At 40.9% G+C, this 25,863-nt stretch overlaps 1 protein-coding gene across 5 annotated transcripts in view; it reads right to left on the reverse strand.

Moving 5' to 3' along the window:
- Sema2a (Semaphorin 2a) overlaps positions 1 to 25,863 on the reverse strand; it is a 558,354-nt gene that overhangs the window by 88,946 nt on the left and 443,545 nt on the right. The window contains exon 1 of one of the 5 annotated variants that reach the window (XM_069132507.1): positions 9,739 to 9,758. The exons of the other annotated variants lie outside the window; for them this stretch is intronic. The gene's annotated coding sequence lies outside the window, so the exon portion shown is untranslated. Of the gene's footprint in view, positions 1 to 9,738; positions 9,759 to 25,863 lie in introns of those variants that run through there. 5 annotated transcript variants of the gene reach the window in all.

Raw genomic sequence — 25,863 nt, forward strand, 5'->3', positions numbered from 1 at the left:
TCAAGCTTATGACAGGATCGAACCAAAAAGAAGCAAAGAACGGAAGAGAAACGCGTGTCGCACGCTGATCGAACAAAGGAAACACTCTTCCGTTCCGTTCTACTTTCGACTTGTTCCTGTGAAACTCTAATTATATTAAGGACTCGTTAATCTAATGACGTAGCCAGGCAAGATTCAGATCAGGTTCGGTCTGTAGATTGTACGTCGAACTTTCTCAGCGAAGAAACGTTGGTTCCGTCTAGCAGACGACTATCGGTGCTGTAAACACGCGCCCCTCGATAGTTTCCCACGAGTAACTATGAACTCGCTGTGTCTATTATAATTTCCAAGGCCTCGATACGTCGAAATTTCGATGGAAAATTCATTGGGCCCTGTTCCAGCCCAGTGAAAAGGGTTTAATTGGTAATGAGATAGTCCCTACTGCAATTGGTTGACGTGTGCATAAGCGAGAGTGATTATGGGGTACAATGCAACACTGTGTCGAAAACGAGGTCAGGCATGTAGAATTAAAGCAAGCGTTAAGTACACGTTCTTGGAGAACTCCGGCATCAAACTACTGGTAAAGATGCTCATGACATTTTCGTCGAGTCTTGTAGAAAGTTGAGTCTAGCGTAGCTCAATCTGGAATGCCGTCTGTATCTCATTCTTAGACAACCTTTCTGCAAATGTCGAGTATTTCGCTGATGAGAAGGGACAATCGTAGTTGAAGCGGGTACGTTTAGGACAGTCGAGTGAAGACAGAATGAAGATCTCGTAAATTGGCGTGCAAAGGTTATAGTGAATTTAATTGGCGAGATAAGAATACGGTACGGCGAAACAAAGGCAAGTTAAGTTTACTGCCAATTTTTTTTTCAAAAGACAATCGTACTTCCTTGTGTACAACTGTTTTATAAATTAACTTTTTCGTTTAGCAGAAAAAGCCTTTTTAAAGAAAACTTTTTCTATCAGGTACTGCATCTAATTTTCATAGTGTCAAATTTTTGTAGTCGTATGAAAGTACAACTAATGATGCGACATTTCCACGTACCGTATAATTATACGTTTAATCAATCAATATGAACATACTACAATAAATACAATGACGTATAAATATTTCGTATAGCCACCCTATTTTCATCATTATTTCTACGGCTTTTTAATACATATTTCATTTAGTATCCCATTAAGCTCGAAATCCAATATACCAACCTAAAAGAACATCATTCGCAGATAAGGTTACAAATAATGCTCTAAATCGTCAAGAAGCCACAGAAACCGCGCAATCGTCAACGGTGACCCGCGTTTTTGGTCGGTTCTCAGGCGGTGAAAATTCAATTTCACTGGAATACGCGTCGAAGAAACGCGCACGGGAGGTCTATGACTGCAAGATATCGGGAATGTACATTACGTTAGTACTAACGGAACTAAGGCACACACGTATACACACGTTCCGTAGGGATGTTTCCAGAAGGCAGTCAGCCCGATGACCCAAATTACCGGCTGCTTGATGCATGCGTCCCGTACACGCGGAGTTTCAACAGTCGTGCAACTCAGACGGTTGATTCAAATAACGACGCAACTTCTGGTATGTTAATCGTATCGCGCCCACTCGGCTTAGCTCCCTCTTGGAAAACCACGGAGCATAACGATGAATCGCGTGCATCGCGACACGCCAGAATTCCAGGCAGCCGGAAATGAGAAGCGTGCGAGTTTGGATTAAGCGCGATCGAGTTGGATTAGTCGGCCGTTGGATTTTAGCTTGGCTACGGACAGATTTAGCGGCATCTACGAACAACAAATGAAATTTCCGCCAACAGCTTTCGTCAACCACGGAAAATTCGTCTTAATAGCGAAACAACGTGAGTAGGATTTCGTTCGAAGCGTATAATCTTGTTAGTCTCGCGAATAACGGAGGGAAAGAAGTCAGAAGAAAGAAGGAATATAATTTGTAAAGAGCACTTGACTGCATTACAAGCTAAGGTTGTTCAGGAAAGTATTCAAACATGTTTAGAAATCTTTCATGAGCATATGTTGCACGAAATATTTTGAAACTTCATCAATACCATGATGAGAAGCTACTATTATAATTATATTGGTAAAGTTTGAAACGAATCTGAAAATGTGTATAAGAGTTACAGGATATTTAATGTAAGTACGTATTTCACAGAAGTACGAAGTTATTTAAGCAGTAAATTTGGTCAATATTATCATGTCAGTTTTGTCTCATTACAGTGATCCTATTACAGTTATACGTTTCTCGTCTGCAGCTTAGCTGCACAATTTATAAAACACCTGTACTTTTGCTGCTCTATGAAATGCAAAGAAAGTTGGAAGATAAATTCGCAGAAGGATTTTTGCACGTGGAAGAAACGGTATGTAGAATCACTCTAATTCTTGAAGACAAAGTGAGCGACTAAGTCGCTGAAACAAAAATGCGAGGAAGCTATGAAATAATACTTTGATCGATAACCATCAGCTAGGTGTTCGTACCTATTTCGATCGGTCATACGACTGTTCGTCGTCACAAAGATAGGATCACACGATTTCGAAAACAAAAATACTATTTGGAAAACCCTCTCTGAGGAAATCCCAGTGAAGGGATAAAGGAGAACTTAAGATTTTATCACAACGAAGCCGTGTAAAGTGGATGCATTTAAATCCACAACGATAATAATGGCGAAGAGTGGACCTTTAATGGTAGAAGATGCGAGGAGTGGGCGCATCAGGTGAGGGTTAAGTGAAAAAATAATAAATGAAGAGGGGGAACAGAGAGGGGAGGCGAAAGAAAAAAAGAAAATGGTGAAAAGTCTTTAGCTACGTAGAGTTGGCTGGTACACACGAGCCAGCAAAGGAGGGGGAAAGCGAAAAGAGGATGAATAAAGGTTGAAATAAATTGCGTTATCTTTTCGTTCCACGCGTATAGCTTCCATCATGGTGTATCTGGCGTAACGTTCATATACCTATAGAACTTCTACCTACCATCGACTCCGCTAATACCTTTTCTGCGTGCGCTACCGCGAAAGGTGCAGTCATTTTTAGAGAGCTCTCCAAGTCTATTCTATGGCAGAGCATTCTCGTCGAAACGTTATATAGTAGATATACACGTATATATACAAAAGAATCCGTTCTGGGAGATACTCTTTCTATCTCTCTTTCTGTCCGACTGATCCTTAAGGACCCTTCTTCCTGATTGACCCTTGGCATCTTCTTTTTTTATCTTGCCTTTCTCTTTTCTCGTCTCCTCTCGTCATTTTCATATTTTCGAACTCCCCATTCCTCTGTGCGTTCGTTTCATTCACCGTCCAACATTCCCTCCCTTTTCACCGATCTCCATTTCCTTCGTCGGCAACTTTCGTGGCCTGGGTATATCGGAGTTCTTTCATCGGTCTGCTCCTCGAGTGCGTAACGAGCACGAGACAACCGGTTCCGAATGCAACCGTCGAAAGACAGCCGCTGTTCTCGCGAAACGACCGTCGACGCCGGTAACTACGATTCTTCAACTATGGATGATTTATTCCCGCATCGTTTGCAAGCACTTTCGCGTGACGCCGCCGGATCTAGATAAACCCCCTGACGCCTGCCCGTTCTCTTTCAACCTGTGGACGTTCCGCGTATACATCGAAGATTTCGCGAAAAAAGCTTACGCAAAGCCGAGGCCACAGTATCACTTCTGTCTCGCAACGATCTAACCTCCCTTCGGCGATATAACCTTACGATTAACCTCAGTCTTAATAGCAGCTTCTATATCCAACGGGGTCCAATAAAACGATTTACACTCCCACTTACACGCGACGAAATGGTTCACTTCAAGGCCGCTACGTTCTTATCTAGATACATCGAAAGAAACTCTTAGGAGGGTAAACGGACGCGCTAAGAGGGTTAAACTCGAGGTTATTTTGCTCCGAGCTTTTAGATCGGTAATCAAGACACCGATGTTTCCTTTCGACTTTCGAGTAGAAAGACGAGCTAAGGATGGAGGTAGACGGAAACGTAGTCTGAGATGGAGAAAGTACGAGAAATCGAGGTAGAAAGGGAGAGACTCAAAGGGCAGAACCGACGATCGGATCTGCGGACCCGCGTTTATCATCACCGGGGAATCTACTTCGAGGCTGTAATCACCTGCCCCTCTACCGTCTCTGTTCCTCGCTAATAACGAGTTACAACCCTTCCGCCGTCGGTCGAGAACGACGCAGAGAATGCCAGAGTGGAAGGAGGCCAACGGCATATCCGAGTCCAGGGTGGGAGTAATTGCCAACGTAATCACACACGTTGCACAAACCAGCCCCTGTTTCACCCTTTCCAACGTCCACGCGGAGCTGACCGAGGGTGCAGACCACGCATCATCCCCCTCTCCTTTGTATCCTCTACTGTTTTCGAGGATGATCAGATAGATAGATGTAAGAAACCCGACGAAATGTCCTGCGAATTCTCTATTCTCTTTTTGCGCTATTGGCAAAACATTCAGTCTGATATTGCTATTTATTGTCATTCTTAATTCATTACGGACCAATCAGTAGTCATGACGTTATAAATATTTCCGTTTTCTCTAAATTTCATAAGATGAAAAAACGACGAAGAAAATATTAGAACAGTGTTTAAAAAATCATTAGTAAAAGAGATGAACTTAAAAAGAGACAATCTCGAGATCTAAAACGATCGACAGCGAAAAATTATCCCGAGGTTCCGAATCCGAAAATCATCCGAATAATTTATTAACTAAAAAACGTACTTAGAAAATTTTCTTTATTTCGTTATCCCACTTCTAGTAGCAAAATATATAAGAAAATGTAAAATTTCTCAAATAATATCGTGCAAGAGGACCCTTCTCTTTCCACCTCTTTTTATCCATCGATGAAGATCATTCGTTAGAAAAGCGTGCAACGTAGCTCGTGTCGAGTCATCGTCGCGGTATCAACAAAGATATTCGCAGTTTACCGTGTGGCAGTTTTTAATGGCCACGGGAATCACGGGGCGTTTTTATGAATGTATCCCCGAGCAACGGCGCGCCGTAAATTCTCGATTCCTTTCCCCCACTGAAGCTCGTCACGAGACCCCTCTCGAAGCGTTCCGTCGTCGGTCGGGGCGAGCCTCTCGTCGAGCATAAATTATCGTCCCATTGTAAATTCCATTCGGCTACACGTACATGCACCGGACGGATTTCGATGGCGCGGCGTATTACGAACCCTCGAACGTTCGCGTCGTAACGTTCCAACGATCGACGGCTGTGCACAGATAGAAAGAGAGAGCATGAGGAGGAGAGAGGAGGAGAGAGGAGAAGAGACTCTCGCGAGAATGGTAATTAAAGATTTCGGGGAAATTACAGGCTACGGCAGCCGTCGACACGATACGCACAACTTGGTCCCTCGGTCTTACTAATACAATCGCTTCTACTGCAACCTATGCACCAAGGTGCTTGCCTTGTCATCTATAATAAGGAGAAGTTAACGTGAATGTATTATGACTTCTCTCGTGCTATGCATGTATAAGTGTGGCATATTGATAGAAGGATTACAACGTAGTCGTAAGTTCATAAGTCAAAATGTTGAATTTCTAGGCGCCGGTAGTGATTGATGATGTGTAAGATCAGGTTTGGTATTTTACATGTTTCAAGCTGAATAACTTTTGCAAGGATAATTGGAAATAGTTGCAGCTGTGATTGTGATGGACAAAAATATAAAATAAACGAGGATTTTCTGTCTGGTTACACTTTCTGCTAGATTGTACATTGTATAATCGATATAAGCTTCTGCTCTCTTACGATATTCTGTAAGTTGTAACATGTAACACTAACCTTTCACTTTGTCTATAATTATAATTATTAGAATCTATAATGTTCAAATCCAAGTTCAAGAATCCGTAACATCGTAGAAGAGATAGGCAATTTATAACCTGCAATTTTAAACTGGTTCCTTTTATTAATATAATCATGCCAACGTATGTCATTAAAGTGCTAACGAAACATTTCAAAATGTTTCATATAACGCAGGCTATATATAGCCATCTTCCTGTACCACTATACCACTGTGGCAAACAGGAAGTATCGATGAACTCGAATTCTACAAACCACTTGTCCCTCAAATATTCAAATAAATAATCTCGTACCCTATACCATTAAAATTATCAAACGATCCTGCAATCTTCACCATAAATACAAAACGCATTTGACTCTTTCCCTTATTTCTTGAACCGATGCACGCGTTTCGTAGCCGCGTTCCCAATGGGCAATGCGTACGCAACCATCGTGCTATTAAATTACATTGGCACTTTGCGGAAGGGGTCCGGTGAAGTTTGTGTAAATGTGTCGCAGAATTGGCCCATCGACGGTTAATAGGTTTCGCTGTAAAGCATATCGCGATATGATTGCCGTGGCCAGAACGCGGATAGATCGGCGAGAATCGTCCTACTAACTGGCACATGCTGTTGGCATCGCGCTCTCTCGCGTATGTATCGCGGCCAGGGCTAACTAACTCGCACACGCCCGGAAAGGTAATCAAACAGTGGATGATTGTAATCCCTTTATAAAGCGAATGGCGAAAGCGATTTGGCTTGGTTGATGAGAACGAGTCGATCGGTTTGCGGGCAAGGGCCTCTGGACAAACATGGTGATTGACAGTGTAATGAAACATCGGCGGGATAATACGCCGCGCGGGCCAATCGTACTTGTCACTTACGCTGCAGTTGACAAAGCAATCTCGTTCGTGTTGAAACGCATCGTCGCTCTGCGTTCTTTTTTTATTTCTCCTCGGTCCCTCTTTCCCATGTTTTCTCTGTGCACGGATCAACACCGCGTCTACGCGTCAAAGGTTACCCGCGCGATGGTGAAAGGACTGTCGTGTTCGCGTTCCTTCATGGAATTCGGCTGGTTTTGACGCTGTTCCAGTTTAACGGGAATTTGTAGTAGATTGCGTTAAATGTTAGGTTGATTCTCCTTTTTGATAATGCTCGTTGTCTTCGTAATCGACTCGATGGTTAGATTAATGTTACTCGTGGTTAGGTAACGTTGCATGCTGGTTTGTTATGTGGTTAGAGCCGTTGATTGGGATTGGTTATGAAACGTGACATTTAATTGGGAAATTACGTACTTGTAATGTGGCGGTATAGAGACTTATAGATATACGTTGTATGACTATACTCTTCGTGTCCCTGCTTTTTGTGTATAAAGAAGTTCTCTATTCTTAATAGAAAACTATACAATTTTATGTGTTCACGCAAGTCGTAACGTTTTATAACGGAATGAAACTAGTAAAACTTAAAATTGACCTATAAAAAAATCTTAGAACGGTCATGAAAGGCGTAAAAAATGACCTTGGAATAGTATTTACTATATCTTGAATAACCCTGAAAAGCAGAGCCTTACATGTCTTTTAAATTATGTTAAACAATCTTATTCTACCGATATTTTTCCCATTAATTTGCACGTGTTCCTTTCGTTGGATAAGCATTCACCGTGGCAGGTAACCTTACGATCCTTTTTATTAGATGTCTTTTAAATTATGTTAAACAATCTTATTCTAGCGATATTTTTCCCATTAATTTGCACGTGTTTCGTTGGATAAGCATTCGCTGTGGCAGGTAACCTTACGGTCAAGTTACTGTTTCCTTTACGAACACCGTGCAATTTAACTTCATAAAAGCGCTAGTGTTCGGAGCTAATTTAATTACTCGTTAGTTTGCAAGAACGTTGAGACGTTCGTGCCGTAGTGAATCATCGAGAAAGATTCGTCAAAGGGATTCCGGAGATTCGTGCACGCGACATCGTCGTGATTTGGCACGAGTGAATTTTCAGTTCAAAATGATAATCAAACGGAACTCGATAAGTTTAATCCGTCCACATCAAACAATCATTGAACAGAAAACCAGGATTTCAAGTGCATTTACAGAGCAAAGTTTTAAATGATTTTTATATTTGTAAAGAAACATTATTTATGCCAGATAAATACTAACTTTTTACTAAATGTATATTTGCAATAAATATCTTGTACTTTCTATATACATTGTAATATTGATTTCAAATTTGACCAATATAATCATGACAATCGTACCTCATTACGATGTTAATAAAAGTTGAAAATGTTTCATATAACACACGTATTATGGGCATAAAACTTCTCTATGGTAAATATTCAAATACTTTCGTGAGCCATTGTACACAAAAATATATATGAAACGTATCAAATCGATCGTCATCGCGATTCATATAGAAACATAGAAAAATCTCTCTATATCTCATTTAACTTTGCCCCTCTTCTATTCCCAAAACGAAATCTGCATAACGTCGAACATGAATAACCCACATGACCAAAATAACCAACGCGTAATTGCCTCGAAACTTACATAATCTGGATCGTTGAAATGAAACGTGTACAATTGCGGGCGGGCCGCGCGACATCGCTAACAATCGACCATCGGCATCGCCACAGTGCGGTTCGAATTTGCGTTGCAGTTCATCACTGGCCCGCCGCCGGCATAACTCCGAACCGTTGCGTAAATTCGAAAGGGGGGTGGTGGATCGACCGCGGAGATAATTGTGATCCTCTTATAAATTGATTTCGGTACGATCGCGCATTTCCATTTGGCGCGCCGCTCGATTCCACCTCCCTCTATTTAAATTTCAAAACGCGCCAGAAATCGAAACGATAAGTTACGTTGCGATTAGCGTGGTCGAAGCGAAATGACTAACAATAAACAGCACGTGTAATGGAATATCGTAATGTCATACACGCTTTCTAGGAAACGATACGCGAGATCGTATCATAAAACCGCGTTAACGTCTAACGAAGCTGAATTCCTGGCGAAATGGTTTCACCTTTACCGCGAGAATACTACACAGCCTGAAAATGGTATAGTGTTTGCTACTCCAGCAGTTGATAATAACGATACGTTGTTGGAAACCTGCGAATTTTGCTGTTCTGGATATAAATAATAAACGTTGCTGCGAAGAAGTGGAATGTGAGTGTTGCGTTAAGGGAATAAAAAAAATTATGGAGAGTATGTTTAATTTACAGCTAGAACAAATAAGTATGCATTTGGTTATGTACTTAGTTAATACGTTTGCGAGATGCTTTTTAACGATTCTGCCACAAGCCCGCAATGACTCAGTAATGCCTTTTGAAAGACTCTCTGATGATTCATGCACCGCTCTAATGACGACTCTCTTTCTTATTAATCATACCGTATTCATAAAGATTGCGAATGTACAATATACATTTTTATTAGAAATTACCGTGTAATCAAATCTCTAACAATACCTACGTATATATTCTTGGAATCTCTTGTCACTTGTATTTAACACTCTAGCATAACAATCTCATTTCTTTCGTATCTCTAAATTATTCACTATGACATAACAATCTAACTCACGCTTATTACGTATCACAAGAAAAAAAAAAACAAACAAATTTCCATCTAATTATTTATACCAGCCAATCGCATATTCATATCATTTCAACGAGTCGATGAAATCCATTCAAATGATAATTCCCCGAGTTACCGTAGCTCCAGATCTAAAAAAAAACCATCAACCACAGTACACATAATCATAATCGCGACGAGAGAGGTCCTCAAAACAATGAATCTTTCCAATCTCTGAAACGCTCCTCGACGCGGCCCCTTAAAATATTCCCCTCGCAGCAGTCCACACTCACGATTTCTCCAGTACAATTAAGCCGTCGAGTGTATCCATCGAACAACGGATACATACATCGCGAACGCATCGCGAATCGCAATGATCGTCGTCTCTCCAGCGAAAAGTCGCTCTACCTTTTTATCAATCGAACGAAGAACAAGTAGCAGCAGTGGTACGGTTAATCGATCCTTTTATCCGGTATCGCGAAACAAATGGCCGCCACGACAATCGTAGGTAGCAAATGCTAGCGCGTTCCATCGGTCTCCCTGCGGTACAGTAAGTGAGGAGAGAAGAGCACGGGTACGTAGATATATACGGTAGCTACTGCACGTAAATGCGTCTAAACAGATTGCAACCGCGGAAGGGGTAATCAAACATCGGATAATTGTAATCCCCTTATAAAGCGATCCTAACAGGCCGATACTGTGGCTGGGATCGGGACGGACGTCTGGTGAAACTGAGGAGCCAGCCGCAGGCTGGAGAACTTGATTGACGGCCCGGGAGAAGCATGAACAGTCGGCTAATGAAACATCAGTATGCGCACACAATGCCGTTGGAGCGGCAGGGTCGCTGCTCGCTATTACGCCGGCGTGTTTACACGTTGCAGACCGGGGAGTAGTAGCCACGGCTTGCAGGCAAGAAGGGTGGCGAGCCTGTGACGAATGTGACGGCGCTAGAGCCAGTCTCGGACAGGTTGCCGGGCTTCGAGGGAATGCGAACTACACCGGGCCCATCATCGAAATCTACGAAAGAGCCATTCCATACAATGTTACGATGTTATTCGCCGCGTAAAGCACTAACCAGCCGACTACACGATACGCAGAATGGTAACGCAACGTTGCGTTGTTATTACTGTCCCCCTCTTCTCTCTTCGTTTTGAATAATGTTACGATGCCGTTGCTTCGAGCAACAACGAGTAGGTGGTGGGTGCTACTGCTGTCTAAGCTGTATTTTGGTTACTGTAGGCTGCAACGGGTGGAGGAAGATGAGAGAGCGAGAGTGGCCTTTTGTCGGTACGACTGCGGAACACTGTCTGACCAGTGAAACGAAGGAATGCTTTGACTCCGGAACAGTTTCATTGAACACCGCGGCTATACAATTATAGTTCCAGGGAAACTTGGAGTTTTCGAGATGGGATTAGCGATTCCGTTAGCGAACATCGATACATAGGAGGCCTGCGGCTTTCGTGCAATTAGATTCTACGACGACGAATAATATGATCCCTCTGATGGTGTTTTCGATTTTGGACGGTGTGCGTCGCGTTTTTGATTCTTCACTAATTTAGGTGATGGAGAATAAGTGATTATCGTGTTGAATATTACTCGTAAAATGTGGATTATTTCGTCTAATATTTTTATAGTAGACATTTCGTTCTCCCTTCCTCTTTATGACAAGTAAATTTATGAAAAGATTTGTTTATTTTATAAGGCGTTGAATATTAATTACGTCCTTAATTTATAAATCGAAGATTTTATAAGAAGTGTAGTCGATCAGTTTGACATTTTAGAAGCTTAAATAATATCATGCTTTTAGTTACATTATAAATACATATACCAGTACTAATCTAATCTAAACTTATATAGAGATCTAATCTAAACTTTTATCTCCTTTTAAAGCCACTGAAACATCTTATACTCTAAATAATTATGCTCTAAAATACGAAAGTTCGCAAGATCAAACACCATATAAATCACCATAATTACACGCAATTTTCTTCGTGCTCCGTGTCTTTTCACGTTTCACGAGAACTGTGAGAAAGTTCCTAGTCCACCATCCGCCACGTGGTGCGTTTTTTAGATGAATGCAAAAACGACGCACAAGTTTCGCGACTTGGGTGGCCTGAGCCATCTGCTGCCCTTTTAGCGGATTATTATAGTCGTACAATCAACCCTATCCACACGTATGGACGTGATACCGAGCCGCCCCCGCGTACTCATCCCCATATCAGCCACAATAATGGAAACTACGTTGTCGATTCTATTTTCTCTCCCTCGGGAAGCTGGCAATCGGCCCCGAATACGGCATTCGCCACTCCAGCTTCTACAATAATGGTTATTTATTAGCGCTAAATCAAATGCGTTAGCACCGCACGCGGCTTTACGCCGGCAAGACCAATATATATGATAATAGTGATAATAATTCCGGAACCGACCACTTCCGATTCCTGGTGATGATGTCGGAACGAGAAGACGGAGATACGATACTGTTAATCGTTGAAGTTTTAGGTATTTTGGTTGATAATGTGCAGCGATATTCTAGAAAGGTAAAGTAAAATGTAGAATTAAATGACAAAGATGTAAATAGAAATAAGAAGGAAGAATTTATATTTGAGCTTGATACGATAAGAGAAAAATCACAAGTTCTTAGAATATTAAGTTTGGAAAATTGCACAATCTGATTTATTCCGATAACATTAAAGAAAACTGAGAAAGCAAATAAATAGATTTGACCGAGTCGCGAATCTTTCTCAAAGCAACGTAACATAAAAATAACCTTCTTCCTCGAATCGACCATTCACCAGACTCTCAAGCAATGAGGAAAGTCGCAGGCGGCTTTCACGGGAATTTCCACAAGACGGGACATGAATTATCCAACCAAAACGTTCCTGATAATTAGGAACTTGGCACGTTTCGCGGTTCCGTCGTTGCCACAAGATGTGACGCTTAATAATCATTGACCGAGAATTTCAGGGCTGGAAGGACAGGTAGCCTGTCCCGACCTTGTCAAAACCACGAATAGCCAGGCTCGTGCTGGCGGTTTCCTATATACTATATATATAACGCGCGCGCGTTCTCGTAGGAGTGTGGCTTTCGGCACATCTGCGGATACCCCAAAGGATACCGTCACGACGGAGAGGTTCCGCCACCAACTGCTGATGTAATATACCACATCTGTCCTCCTGTTCTGTGGAATGTTTGCGGCGGATACGTTCGAACGCCATCACTTCGACGAGCAGCCCTTTGACCCCGTTGCTTGAACAGGACCCCAGCGAGTTTGATCCTTGATTCATGTCAAAGCAGACCGTTCTGGCATGCATCGGACGACCAAGGATAGTGGATGTGAACGACGAAAATATACACATACGTATTTCTTAATGGGATATATTCTAATATGGTAAAATAATAAGTTAGTATTAAATTGCAATATATGAAATGGTCACCTGAATGTTTCGTAATCTTTATCTCGATTATATCAGAATAGAAAGTCGACTTTGTTTCTTGTATCTTTTGTTGAAAATAGAGTTGGAAATTCTTCAGTACTGTCTTTTGCAACGGTACCGTGAATATATGAATAGTTCAAATCATCTTAACTGAAGTATATGAATATTTCAACCGAACTATTAGAGCAAATAACTCTACCAAAGATACTATTAGATACATATGGTAGACATTAGCAGGACCGATCCGTTTCTAACTTTAGTGAAACAAACCAACTCCAACTCGAAATAGCTATAAAGATCGTGAAAAGAACAAACGAATTTCCTTTTTCTTTTCTTTTTTTCCCTTTCGTAACAAATAGACACTAAAATACGTTTACCTATCAAACGTATAACATCAATCGTGACCAACGTTGAAATCTGTGGCAAGCGTCGCAGCCTCCTAGCAATAAACTCTACGGAGACTGTAGCTACGGGCTATAGAGATGATTTAAGAGGATGCCAGCGTTCGACCACGGTAGACGGTTGTTTTCTTTGTTCCTGGCAATATCCGGCAGTTTCATCCTAGCAGAGTTTTCCTCCTTATATTTCGGGGTTATATGATTAGTGGCCACTCGGTTTTCTCCGACTTTCCACTATCGCGATATCCGAGGTCAAAACCCCTCCTGATGGCAGATAATTCAATCCTGCGACCTTCTTCTGACTCAAAAGACCTCTATGACCGTCGACCCTATAATCCCACTAGTGCTGTCGACGTGTCTCGTGTCCACTCCCTCAAACCTCATCCTTTGTCTCTCTTCCTCTAGACCGGCTGCAAACAAGCGACCGGTTAGAGGACCGAACGAGGTTATCGAAGGTAACCATGCAGACTAGAGGTACCGGGGTACCACGATCAGCCTGGCAGATTTCGCATCAGATGCAATATCGTGTGCCTAGGATCACTGGGTGGCCGTACAATGTAGCCAGGTAATGGCGAAGGCCTGCCGACAAGATTGTCCCACGGGACACTGGACATCCCCTGTCCAGAACACGCACCGTTCGTGGCAACGGTTGAAGATGCTAGATCGAGCCTCGCTGCTCGTTCAAACGGCCATCGAATAATCGACTTCTGATCCTAAACTATCCCATATCGTTTGTGAAACGATCAGGGCAATCTCTTTAGCGGCACTCCATTTTTTCGTTGTAAAGGACTGAAAGAAATATTGAAGAGAAATGAGTCGAAATAAAGCTGTGGTTTTGCAGTGAATACGATTTGGCGGCAACTGATTTCTGACGAATGAAACATTCGAAAACTGCAATGCATACAATCATAAAAAAGAAATATATATATATACATAGAGTAAGAGTAGGGTTCTATTCGGATCCAGAGGAATATTATAAGGACCCAATCAAGAGAATTTGTCAAATTTAATTATGAATAGCTTTTGAGACATTTACATTTAAGAACAGACTATTTAACTCGTTATTAGTGATGCAATAAACAGTGGAATATATCGTCTACTTATATTGACAACTTGACAGCTATATCCTTATATGAGGATATGACTTCTATTGTAACTTCTACGGAAAAAAAAGTTGTTCAGCTAAAATTGATATTGTTAGTTGAAATTACCATAATTAAATAGTGTGTTTACATTACTTTATTTCTGCAAGTTCAATGTCACAATTGAATGAAGATGTTTGCTTTAGGTAACTCAAATAACCCTACCTTACTATATTTGATTGCTTTGATATATCGATTTCGTGTGAACGTCAGTTCACACAGCCGACTAGTTACCACAGCATAAAGCACGTAGCATGTAGACACGAGTATCGTGTCCGAATATTGTTTCCTAAGTGGAAAAGGGAAAGAAGGTTGCAGTTGCTTCGTTATGCAACGATAACGTTGATTTATTCCGGAATAAAGCTCGGGATTGTCCAGGTGGGCGTCGTCGATATCACTGCAATGCCAGAATTTACGAGCGGCAATTTCAGTTGCGGAGTAAAAACTCCACGACATTTTATGTAAAGACGTATTTTACATGCATCGCCAACGTATAAAAGTAAATCTTCGCCAGATACTTTCGGCAAACCTGTACTACCCCGACCGTTTCTTTTTTTTTTTTTTTTTTTTTACAGTTCTTTATCGCTTTTGCGCCCCTTTTGTCGAACTATTCTCGCTTCCTGCGCGAAACTACGCCCATCTTGGGTGCACCCGGTCAATGTTGAATTAAACATGAACGATAAGTTCGGAACCGAATTACCGCCAATACCGATTCGAAGATCTCGTAGCCTTTAAACTCACGAAGTGACTTGACTCCGGGACCTTTGACGATGAAACGATTCACGTGAAATTCGCATTACGTCTGAATTAAACATGACTGACTAGCTCGAATTAGGACGAGCCTCTAGCGAAGGCGATCTCGCATCGCGTATCGTTCGACTCGAACTCTGGCTGCGGTCGAATTGATTATCCTAGGATATCAGCCCGGCTATTGGAAGCTGTCGATTCCAGATCACGGTCAGGAATCCATTCGACGAGAATTGTGACTGTCCAACACGAGTCAAACGCGGTCAGACGCATGAAATTACCAGAGAATGTCGCGTTTCATTAGATTTATCTGTTTGTCTAGTACTCGGATTCACTTGATGCAAATGTCAATACATACTTTGGTAGGAGGTGGTTTAAGAAGGATTTCCAACAAAGAATATCACGTCAATGAATCGATTTTGAATGACTGCGGAGGTATAGAGTTTCTAGACATTAATGTTATGAGGCAATGGCCGGATTAAGCAGCTGGATTAGCTCGAGAATTATACGTGCTCTCTTAACTGGGTCGGAAACAAAGAATGAAGCAACTTTATCGTGGAATTATTGACGTGATTCAAAGAACGGAGTTAGAAGCTGGTACACCTAAATTAAAGGAACAGTAAGGATTAAGGCGCTAACGTTTAGTATAATTTTCGTAATTTCTTTCTATTTTACCGATTAACAACAAAACATTACACAACGATCCACTCGCGATACATTATAGTTCATACAAGAACTACGTTTGATTCGAAACTTTCATTTCATTGAAACATTCGTTCCAATTTATAGAATTGCGAAACATTAAATTTAACTTATAGTATCTTGATGATTTTTTCATTAATCATACTGTTTTAGCGATAAGCATAACCAAGAAATGAATCATAAGGCAAAGGATTAATTAATAGGAACTGTTAGATTCCATAAAAACTAAGCTCACAGTACAACCAGATTCTACATTTATAATTAAAATTCACCAATGTCTCACAGAGCACCTTCCATTCTTTAACGACGCAAAATAAAGGAGAAAGTACGCAGCGACGTAATGCTCTAGATCGTGTTGCTCGATGTGCCTGGCCAATCACTGCGTTCGTGCGTAGAAAATAAATCCCGATCGCCAAACGACGGAACGAACGAACTCGCGAGGGGTAGCAGGATCTCCTCGAAAGAGGGAGAAGAGGCGTACGAGTATCGACGAAGGGTGGATGCATAAAAGTTATTCGCGTCGTTACAGACGTATAGAAAACGTTTGGCCTTGGCGAAAGGTTCCGCGCTTCCACGGATAGGATTTGTGGTAGATGAGGGTGGTCCCGTATGCGAGTGCTCACAAGCCGGAGCTTTACAAATAATATATTGCGCCGCGAATTGAAATAAAAATCCACCGGTTGCATTCGGTTTCTCAAAAGACTTACGGCAGCCTCTATTCCGATTTTCGGGATAGATGTGAGGATTTGGTTCCCTTTTTCTTTTCTTTGCCTTTGTTCCTATATTTATGTATATTTCGTATATTAATGGAAGTTTTGTCATTTTTGAAGATATTAATAAGTCCATAAATATAACGATCGAGATTAAAAGGACAGTTTTACGGCGTATCATTATACGTAATATAGTTTACAAGAATTTAATTACCGAGGAATTTTATTTTCACGTAGCCTTTGTTTCTTTCAATTCAATTGTCATGTACATCTATCTGCACAATATTCCTGTACAATATTCAATGTACGTAATAGATTTATGTATATAGTGATCATATTACACGCGACAACAAAAGAAATTTTTCACGGCTGTAATCTGAACTCGACAATCTCCCTGCTTATTAATCCATCGATAACATCACACATCCTGTCACAATCTGTTTATAACGCATATCAGACACCAATTTGATATGTTCAGGAATATTTTCTTCCATTTTCAGCCATTTTCCCTGCGCACTATCCCCAACAGGGACACTCACGAAGGGTACGTTCTCGTGTACGAACTTGGAGAATCCAATGCATTTTTATGGGATCAGAAGCACGAGTTTATTAGGATAGCAGTCGCTCGTTCGTTGGTCTCGCGATGTTATCTGTAACGCGACTCCGCCTCGTGTCGCTTTCCTCGCCCCTGCCTAATATATTCGCGACGCGAGTTGACGAAAAAGAAACTAAAAATACGTAAAAGCAGAGAAAAAGAATAAAACGCGAGTGAGAATATCAAAACACGCATAAATTGCCTAGTTTCACGACGAATGTCCGTAGAGTATGATGAATAGCGAGCGTATACGTGCACACGTTTCATGTCGGTAGATCGAGGAAACGTAAATCAGCTCCCTTTCATTTCTTTTCTCTTTTCTTCTTTTTTCGTTGTTCTTATCGCGATACCTTCTGTTTCCAGGCTGTTTGTAAATGGAAATAAAAGAGTAAATATCCGTTGAATAAATATAACGGTTTAGATGGAGTGTGATCGTTTCGCAGTTTAGAAGCCTTTATCGTTCATCGCGAAGATGCGAGAAGAGATCAATAGAAAGACTTATACATCCGCTGCAACACCTGTAGAAGCGGATAACAAACAGAGTAGGGAAATAATGGGAAATTTTAAATGGGAATTTTTTATTGTTTCTAGAGATTTGAAAATCGAGCCTGTCAATAGATGTGCTAGCTTCGACTACAATTTTCAAGAATAAGCAGAATAAAAATATAATTTTTCTTACGTTCATAGAACAATTTAATAACTTTGAATATTTGAGAAATGAAAAGAGAGAAGTACAGTAATAGTAAATAATTAAACAAGTGCATAAAAAATAAATAAATATACTCACGTGGTGCTAGTTAAGAAAGAATAGAATCTTAATAAAAAGAAGACTCCATGTAATACAAACCCACTACCTAATTTCTTCTTCATCTTTAATTTTGTCGATGCTTTTCTATTTTGTTGAGTAATAGAGCTACATTATTAAGTCACAACGAAAAAAGTAGCAGAAGCGTTGACCGTTGTATGAGAAATATCTCGAATCTCCAAGAACAGTTTCATTCGAAACGGTGTCGTCGACATAGCCATCATACGCTCATAAAACGAAGCTACAGGCGCGAAGGGAGAGGAAAAAAAAGTAATATGAGGGATAATATCAGGATTCTGACATCCGTGAACGGGAATTTTCCCTCCTTCCTCCCCTCCTTCCCTCTGTCTTCGTTGAACTGGATGTTTCTCGCACGCTCTATTAAGATGGTACGCGTTGAAAAGACTTGTCGTGTACACGACAAAAGCTGATTTGCCCCTTGAAGCTCATCCTCTTCTGCTTCAGCCCCGTTTTGTTGGCTGCGTTCCGTCGAAATTCGCTACGCTTCGCGCCGCTTCACGGACCGAGTTCTCTCGCCGTGCGAATACGTAACGCGAATGTAGTCAGTTTTACCTCTTCTTTCCTTCGAGAGAGAAATAGTCTGCTTCAATTTCTGCACTTTATTCATCTTTTTTTTCAAGTGCAGATAGTGTTACTATCTATGCTATTATATTTGAAGCGTAAAACGTTTTAATTCGACGATGGCATTATCTTTTTATCGCATCGTTAAGTTTAGAGCACAACGCTTTTTGCTCGTGTAATATTCAGTCTTTTAATAATCCTACTTTTTGGTTTTAAAGCTTCCCTTGTATTTCGTTTAAAAGATTTAATATTTCATTTTGTCTCTACACTTCTATTAGCGGAATAGAAAAATTCTAACAAACGTGTGAATAAAATAGAACATTTTTAATATAACACTTTTGTATAATATCCCAATACTTCTATTAAAACTTCAATGATATTCTATACATTAAGCAAAAACGCGGCTTCCAAAAATGTAGCAAGAAGCACTTAACAATTTCTAGATAACAACTCCTAAAAACATCCTTTCGTTCGTACACCTTTCCTGTCCGTTTAACCAAGCCCAATAACTCTCCAAAATTGGAGCCTATAACCTTCCATAAATAGTCCCTTCTCAGCCACTTGCGTCGTCTACCCATCGTACAACAACTTTTCTAATAACCCATACACGAATACATCACGTGTGCCTAAACACGGTAAACATTTGGCTAACTCCGATATTGTTTCGTATAATTCATCCAAAAGTCCCAAATTGCTTGAACGTAGGATCGCGACAAACGAATCGGAGGCGAGAGCCGGTTGAATAAATGGCGTCTTGCAGAAAGGTTCGCGAAATCGTGGCGACTAGTGGCACCGGAGACAACGATAAATCCCGTGGAACGATTAATTAAGTAGAAGCCGAAGCGCTTGGCGCGTCGCGCCGCTTAAAGTATGCCGTCCCACTTTTCGTAATGTCGGAAATAATTCACGGGAACGGTTTGGGATTTAACCACGATATAGCACACGAGCTGGCGCATCGACGAATGCCCGTATAATACCGTATGCGGCTGCCCGTTCGTTCGTTCGTCCTTTGCTCGAGCCCCTTTCTCGTATCTCTCTATTTATTCCCTTTTTAGCCTCCATCGTCCAACGACGAAGAGGCGAGGAGGCTCGTTCGTTCGTCGGTTCACTCGCTCGCCAGCAAGAGACTGTGCCCTGCAACTGCGGATGCAGCTGCAACGGGCCACCCTCTGTCGTATATTTCAAGCTGATTCGAGGCCGACCGGGAACGTCGCTATTTCCCGGAGTACAAAACACAATGCGGCTCTACCGAAGACCTGCCTAATATTTCGCCAGGAGAGACCGAGCTGCTCTCTTTGTTCGTTTGTTTGTGCGTCTATTTGCTTCCACCACCGATCCCTACCTCTCGTCCGCTGCTCGTTGCAATTCCGCGGACTGGGCTTCCACGGAGAAACAAATTTAGGAGGTTTCATACGCGTAATGGATGTCTGCAAACGTTCGATTGAGAGCTCGACGAGGATTCGAAGAGTTTGATGGCACGGATTAAGGGCTTTTGGTGTAACCGATGATAGAGGAAAGGTTGAGAACGTGAGTTTAATCTGGTTAAAGAAAAGTACCAGCAAATGTAGATAAATGATGTTTGGTGAAATATCGTTCAGATAGGACCAGTTAGCTGAGTTCAAGTTGACTGAGATTGGTATTCACACGAGACAACTTATTTGCTTACTAAGATACAATGAGATGAGCGATATAAGATGAATTGTTGACGACCAACGAGAATAAAGTACGATATCTATGGAGATACGGTGAATTTGGATAAGGAAATGGATTTGCAGGAGTAATGCCTTAACATATCTGATACCTTGTTAAAAGAAGTAGACGTAGAGAAGACGAAGGATATAAAAAGCATGTCAAAACGTCCGAAAAAGAATTTAGTGCTCTGCTCACAATGACTGAATAGAAAATTGAAATCAGTTTCCTTAAAACTAAAGAATAGTCGAAAGAGTCTCAACTTCACTTGAAATTTGAAGAGATATTCCAAGTTACATTAAATTACATCAAAAAGGTTCAAGAGCTAAAGTCTACTTGAAAATGAGCTGTAGCTTGAATTTAAAGAGCATTCAACTTCTCACAGCATAGGCTCACGTTTACAATCCACTTACCACCACACAGACAACTACATCTTGAAATTAAAATTTATACTCTCCAATTTAATATTCCACGAATATTTAATATTCCATGGATCCTTTATGCACCAACATCCTTTTTCCTACAGAAAAAAATATAATTTCAGGGGGTCGTGTTTCCCCTCTCAAACCCCATGAAACATCTTCACCGCTGTTACAAATAACGCGATACAAGGCGTACAAGCTCGAAGGAATAAACAGTAATTTAACCCCTTATTAAATTCAAATTAGACCGACGCCGGAGCGAAGTATAACACCGGCTGGGTGGTTCGGGTTCTTCGGGGTAACCCGCTTTCTGCCGGCATCGCAATCCATCAACTTCTGGCAGGTTTACGTCGGGCGTCAAGATTCCCTGGCGGCGCCTGCCAGCGTCGATCAGATAAAACGTAAGCGGCGCCCTGAATATGCATGCCCTTTTCGGCTTTTAATATCGTTAACCGATATATCACAAGATTGCCGGTTATCTAACCGACCTCGAAATTTCCTATCGGCCATGGCCTGTCGAAAGATCATCGATCACCCGGTCAAATCCGATTCCGGCCCGGGTCGCGTTCTAGCAACAAGCGAGCAACACCGACCAAATCCAACCTATAAATCTCATTTTTGATCATGAAAATACACAGCCATTTTATGCGCTGAACTTTTCACATCCATGTTACCGCATTTCACCGTGTTTTAACACGCCTGGTAGGTCCTGTAATTCGGTCGAAATCACGTTTCATCGATTACGTTGGACGAGATATATATGATGCCAAGGAAGTTTCCTAAGCGTTATCTGTGCAGCGGTAGATTAACATTTTCGTTTGGCAATGATGATAAGAAGGGAAATTCTTTTAGAAGATATATCTGAGTATTTTGTTTACAGAATATACAGCGTTGTGTAAAATAAAAAATTAACAGGTTCACTATAGACCGATTTTTATTACTTATATTGCTGTATGCTAACAAATAATTATCGTTCTTCGTATTGGAATAACTTCTATATTGTAAAATTTTATATATGTAATCGATATGACCTATTGTATTATTTTATCAGAATTTTGTGTCATATTCAATTTGGAACATTTAGTTATACTATTCAGACCAAACAAATTCTATAGCCTTATAATATTATACAAGTGCTAATACATAGATACATGCTACGTGATATTCAGAAACTACGTGACGATATAAATTTTGGACATATCGCAACAAGATCACTCGTTGAATTCAAAGTCGAACATTGAATTCTAAATTCGAGGATTTTTAATGGTCTCTTGCACGAACTTCTGTGACATGATGGAAGAATTTCTTGACCATAGTATCGTTTACGCGAAAAGACTAGCGAATAGGTGTAACATGGGCCAATAGAGTCGTGAAGCATATCGTAAAGGAGATTGATTGATTACACGCGACAGAGGGCGATAATTCCGCGATAAATCTGAAATTAATCACGGTTACTAACCGCGCATGCAACCTCACGGAACAATAATAATTATGTTTCGAATATGGTAATAGAATTAACGGCGTGACTCGCGATCATCACGATACCGAATGTTCCTCTACATAAGAATACACGTTGTAATCGTCAAACTGCAAACAATCTGCTTAATGAATTACAATCCATGCTTCCAGGCAACGAATTATCCATACAGCTAATATGATCAATTTCAACAAACTATCCGAACAAACGAATGTAGAATCACGGCAAACTCTAGACCGTACGACGAAAATTAAATACGAACCAATCTCATAATTGACTAGTACAATCGCGCACGTGAAGCAATTTGGCTTTAACTTCGGTCGATGTACGCTACAGTTATTTTAGTTCTTTAGTTCAACAGTTATTTTAGACGAAGTGTACCTTACAGAATTATAGATATGTAGGGCAACTACAATTTGTTCCCAGCAATCGTCATAGCTACGTACAAATATACTACGGAGCAGTTAAATTGATTTCTAAAATTGAATGCGCAATTCAAAATTGACGCTTGGAATTGTCAAAACTAGTAGAGCTACTTTAGCATGTAACAACCTATTTATCTTCGGATTTTTTTTATTCCGATTTTCAAATCAGAATACGGAGGTTCCTTTGAACTGATAGAATAGTTTCCGGCGTTGATGCAAGCGTATATAATGATATTTAAATAAAAAACGCATATGCCAAATCATAGAATATATCATAGTTAGATCTTTTACTAAATAATATAAATAATGTAGTAAATATTGCTTCTAATGATCAATCCACTATCATCATCGTCACATATATTCACTACTAATTTGCACATATTCATCAAATTAAAATATCCTAGCACCAAATCAACCAACATTTCTATCTACTTATGAAAGACAGCGTATGCATTACACTAGGTATTTTCTTGCGTGGTGCGTAGAATTTACATCTCGTCAAGTCTGTCGTGGTTGCATCGTGGAGCAAAAAATCCCCCTCTCCGTACATCGTTCGTTCTCGTATACCACGACCGGCTGCTACACGTATACACCCCGTACCCTTGTGCAATCCCATGAGGATAACCCCGGTACGGATGCTCCTGCAACCCTCGGCCATCTTTATTCCAGAACGGACAGGTCGAGAGGGTAGGCATCGGACCGTGGTAACTGGCAGCCCTAGAGGGAGCCGTTAAACCTCGTCCCTGGCCGGTGTACCTAGCCACGTTTTCCTTCTGATATACAACCCGGCACGGCTCGGCTCGACCGCTCCGTTGATTCCGACACGAAGTTCGCCGCGGCGAAGCGCTTGTTTCCCCCGGAAACGTCGGCGAAAACTCCAATGAGAAGTAAAGGTCGACGCCATCGGAAGGGGAAGAAACTCTACCACCTGTCTTCAACGGTGAAATACGCTCGAAAATCTACTACTTTTCCATCGCGATAGCTTCTGATCAGGGGGGTTTAAGCACGAAGAATTAAAAGACTTGAAAGAATTAGGCATTTAAAAAAAAAGAAGCGATACAAAAAGCAGAACTGTATATATAAGAAAGAAATCGTGATCAATGTGATGGTACGCGCGAAATAAATTCTATTTGTAAGTTCGTTTATTCGAAATTCTCCTACATACAATAGAAATTCTGTTTATATGAATTATTCGCAAGGCAAATAGATTATATAATAGGAAGTAACCGATTTTTCATATTAACTATTATTTTTCATTCATATAGTAAAAATTCACGTTTAAATTAATGGGTTCAAACAGCAAGTAGTCGTTCAGTCGGGTGCCAATTAAATTTTCCATTTCGAACGAGACGAGTTGGACTGTATTTCCATATAAAGAATAACTGTCGCTGTAACCATCATCAAGTTATCAACAAGCTATCAACATCAAGCTTCGATTATATTGCGACTCCACGTGTCGCTACGGCAGTTGGATCGAACTCCAACAGAAGAGAGTCCACGACTCGGGAGTCCCTCCACAATTTACGCCAGCGAAAACTCGAAAGAGAAGTAAAGGTCAACGCGACCGGAGGGATAAGAAACTCTCCCACCTGTCTTCTATAGTGAAATACGCCCGAAAATATACTACTTTTCTACCCCGATACTTGCTGGCCAGGCTGATGGGGGATGTACATGGTATTCGAACCCGGACGAATAAAAATTCACGGTTTCGAGAGAAAGCCTGGCTTCGTCTCGACGTTTCAAACGTCATCGGTGGTTGGGATTGGAAATGTCTGTCACTCTCTTGTAAAAATTGAGATAACGAGTATGGTTAAAAGGTTTCATCGTGGATTTTTTTATTTTCTAATGGAAAGAAGTGGATATAATTTTTTTGAATAAGTCAACGGATGTGTTCGACACGATCCAAGTTTGACGTTGAATAGAGAAGCTGTTCTCGTATTCGGGATTCCGCGCACAGAATCCAATAGCAGACACCTGCCTAACTCGCGAATATTCTACGCTCGTGCACGTCCATCTAGTAGGTGAAGCCTAGATCGACCCAACTGGGGCATAAATCATGGGTCAACGAACAAATATGTATGCATCACGTTCACGTAAAAAGGGAACAGGAACGCAAACGTCACGTGTCGGGAATAGAACCAAGCGTTTGTCTATCATCAGACTATTGGGCATGGAATTCTAATATTAACGTTGGATCGTATAGGTATATTTTTGAAGATATGAGCTTATTTTAGAAATACATAGATACGTTTGATCTGGGGACTAAACGATGTGTGATCTTAAGGTCACATATCAAATTTGTATGCAAAGACTAGTTAGTTTGAATTGAAATGTTTGAAGTATACCATGGTAGTTTGATAGTATATTTTAATTTAGTTTGGTAACTTAGTAATTAATTTTAAACATACCCCGATAATCTCTGGAAGCATCGATGTCGTATTATATTGCTTCACTCGATGACTCATAGAAATACCTTACTGTTTGTATCACGTTGCATGGCTCAAACAGGAAATGTAGAAACGTGTTTCCACGTTCTTTCTAATAAAACAGCCGGCGTAAAAAAAAGTTAATGTCATTAATGTTATAATCGTTGAATTCGTATGAACATGAAGTGAAATGAGCGTTAACAGACAAAGATAAACGATATTACATCGCGTTATGGCTGTGACCTAAATCTATAACTATGAAATCTAATTGTTACAAACCAAAACTCAAGTATCTCAAGTATAATATCAACTCTGTATAATATCAATTTCACCAAGATCCTGTTACAAATCGATTGTACAAATTTACAATTCAGATATTCAACAGCTGAAATCATGAGACCCAAATCAAATCCCTAAATCTAACTTAGTACATAGATATAGTAACCAAATTCTCCGAGAACCCAGTAACTCGAAAAAAGACCACAAGTAAACTGGTTTATACAAGCGTAGCATAGGGAGATAAAGAAGCATGCATAGGTGAGTGGACAGATAAACGGACGAATAACTCTAGAGGAGCTTATCTATCGGCTCGGGATGATCTCCGGTAGTCTTGTAGCCGATGGAAAGGAAGTTCGGTTCGTTTCCTGACCGTCGTCCCCTTCCTACGTTGCTTCGTGAGCCGCAACTTGGAAGATCAGCCTCTCCCTCTCTGCTCGCGATATATCAAGACAGTTATCACTGAAATGAGATCATTTATTGCATTAAGACGACGTCGAGGCGTCGAGGGCCTCGCGCGAACGGAAAACTGGGGTCGAGCCGGTATATTGGAACTTGTAGATAAGAAGAGAAAGACTCGGTTCCTCTCTCATTTCTCGTGGCTGCTGCGGGTCTTCCGCTTTCGCGCAACTATCCTCCGCTTGTCCTTTGACATTTCCGTCTTTTGCCCTCTGCCGCGATCGAGCAGCCGTGAATCCACTGA

Source organism: Bombus flavifrons, chromosome 2 (genome assembly GCF_040668555.2).
Source record: "Bombus flavifrons isolate JBK064 chromosome 2, iyBomFlav1_principal, whole genome shotgun sequence".
NCBI lineage: Eukaryota > Metazoa > Arthropoda > Insecta > Hymenoptera > Apidae > Bombus > Bombus flavifrons.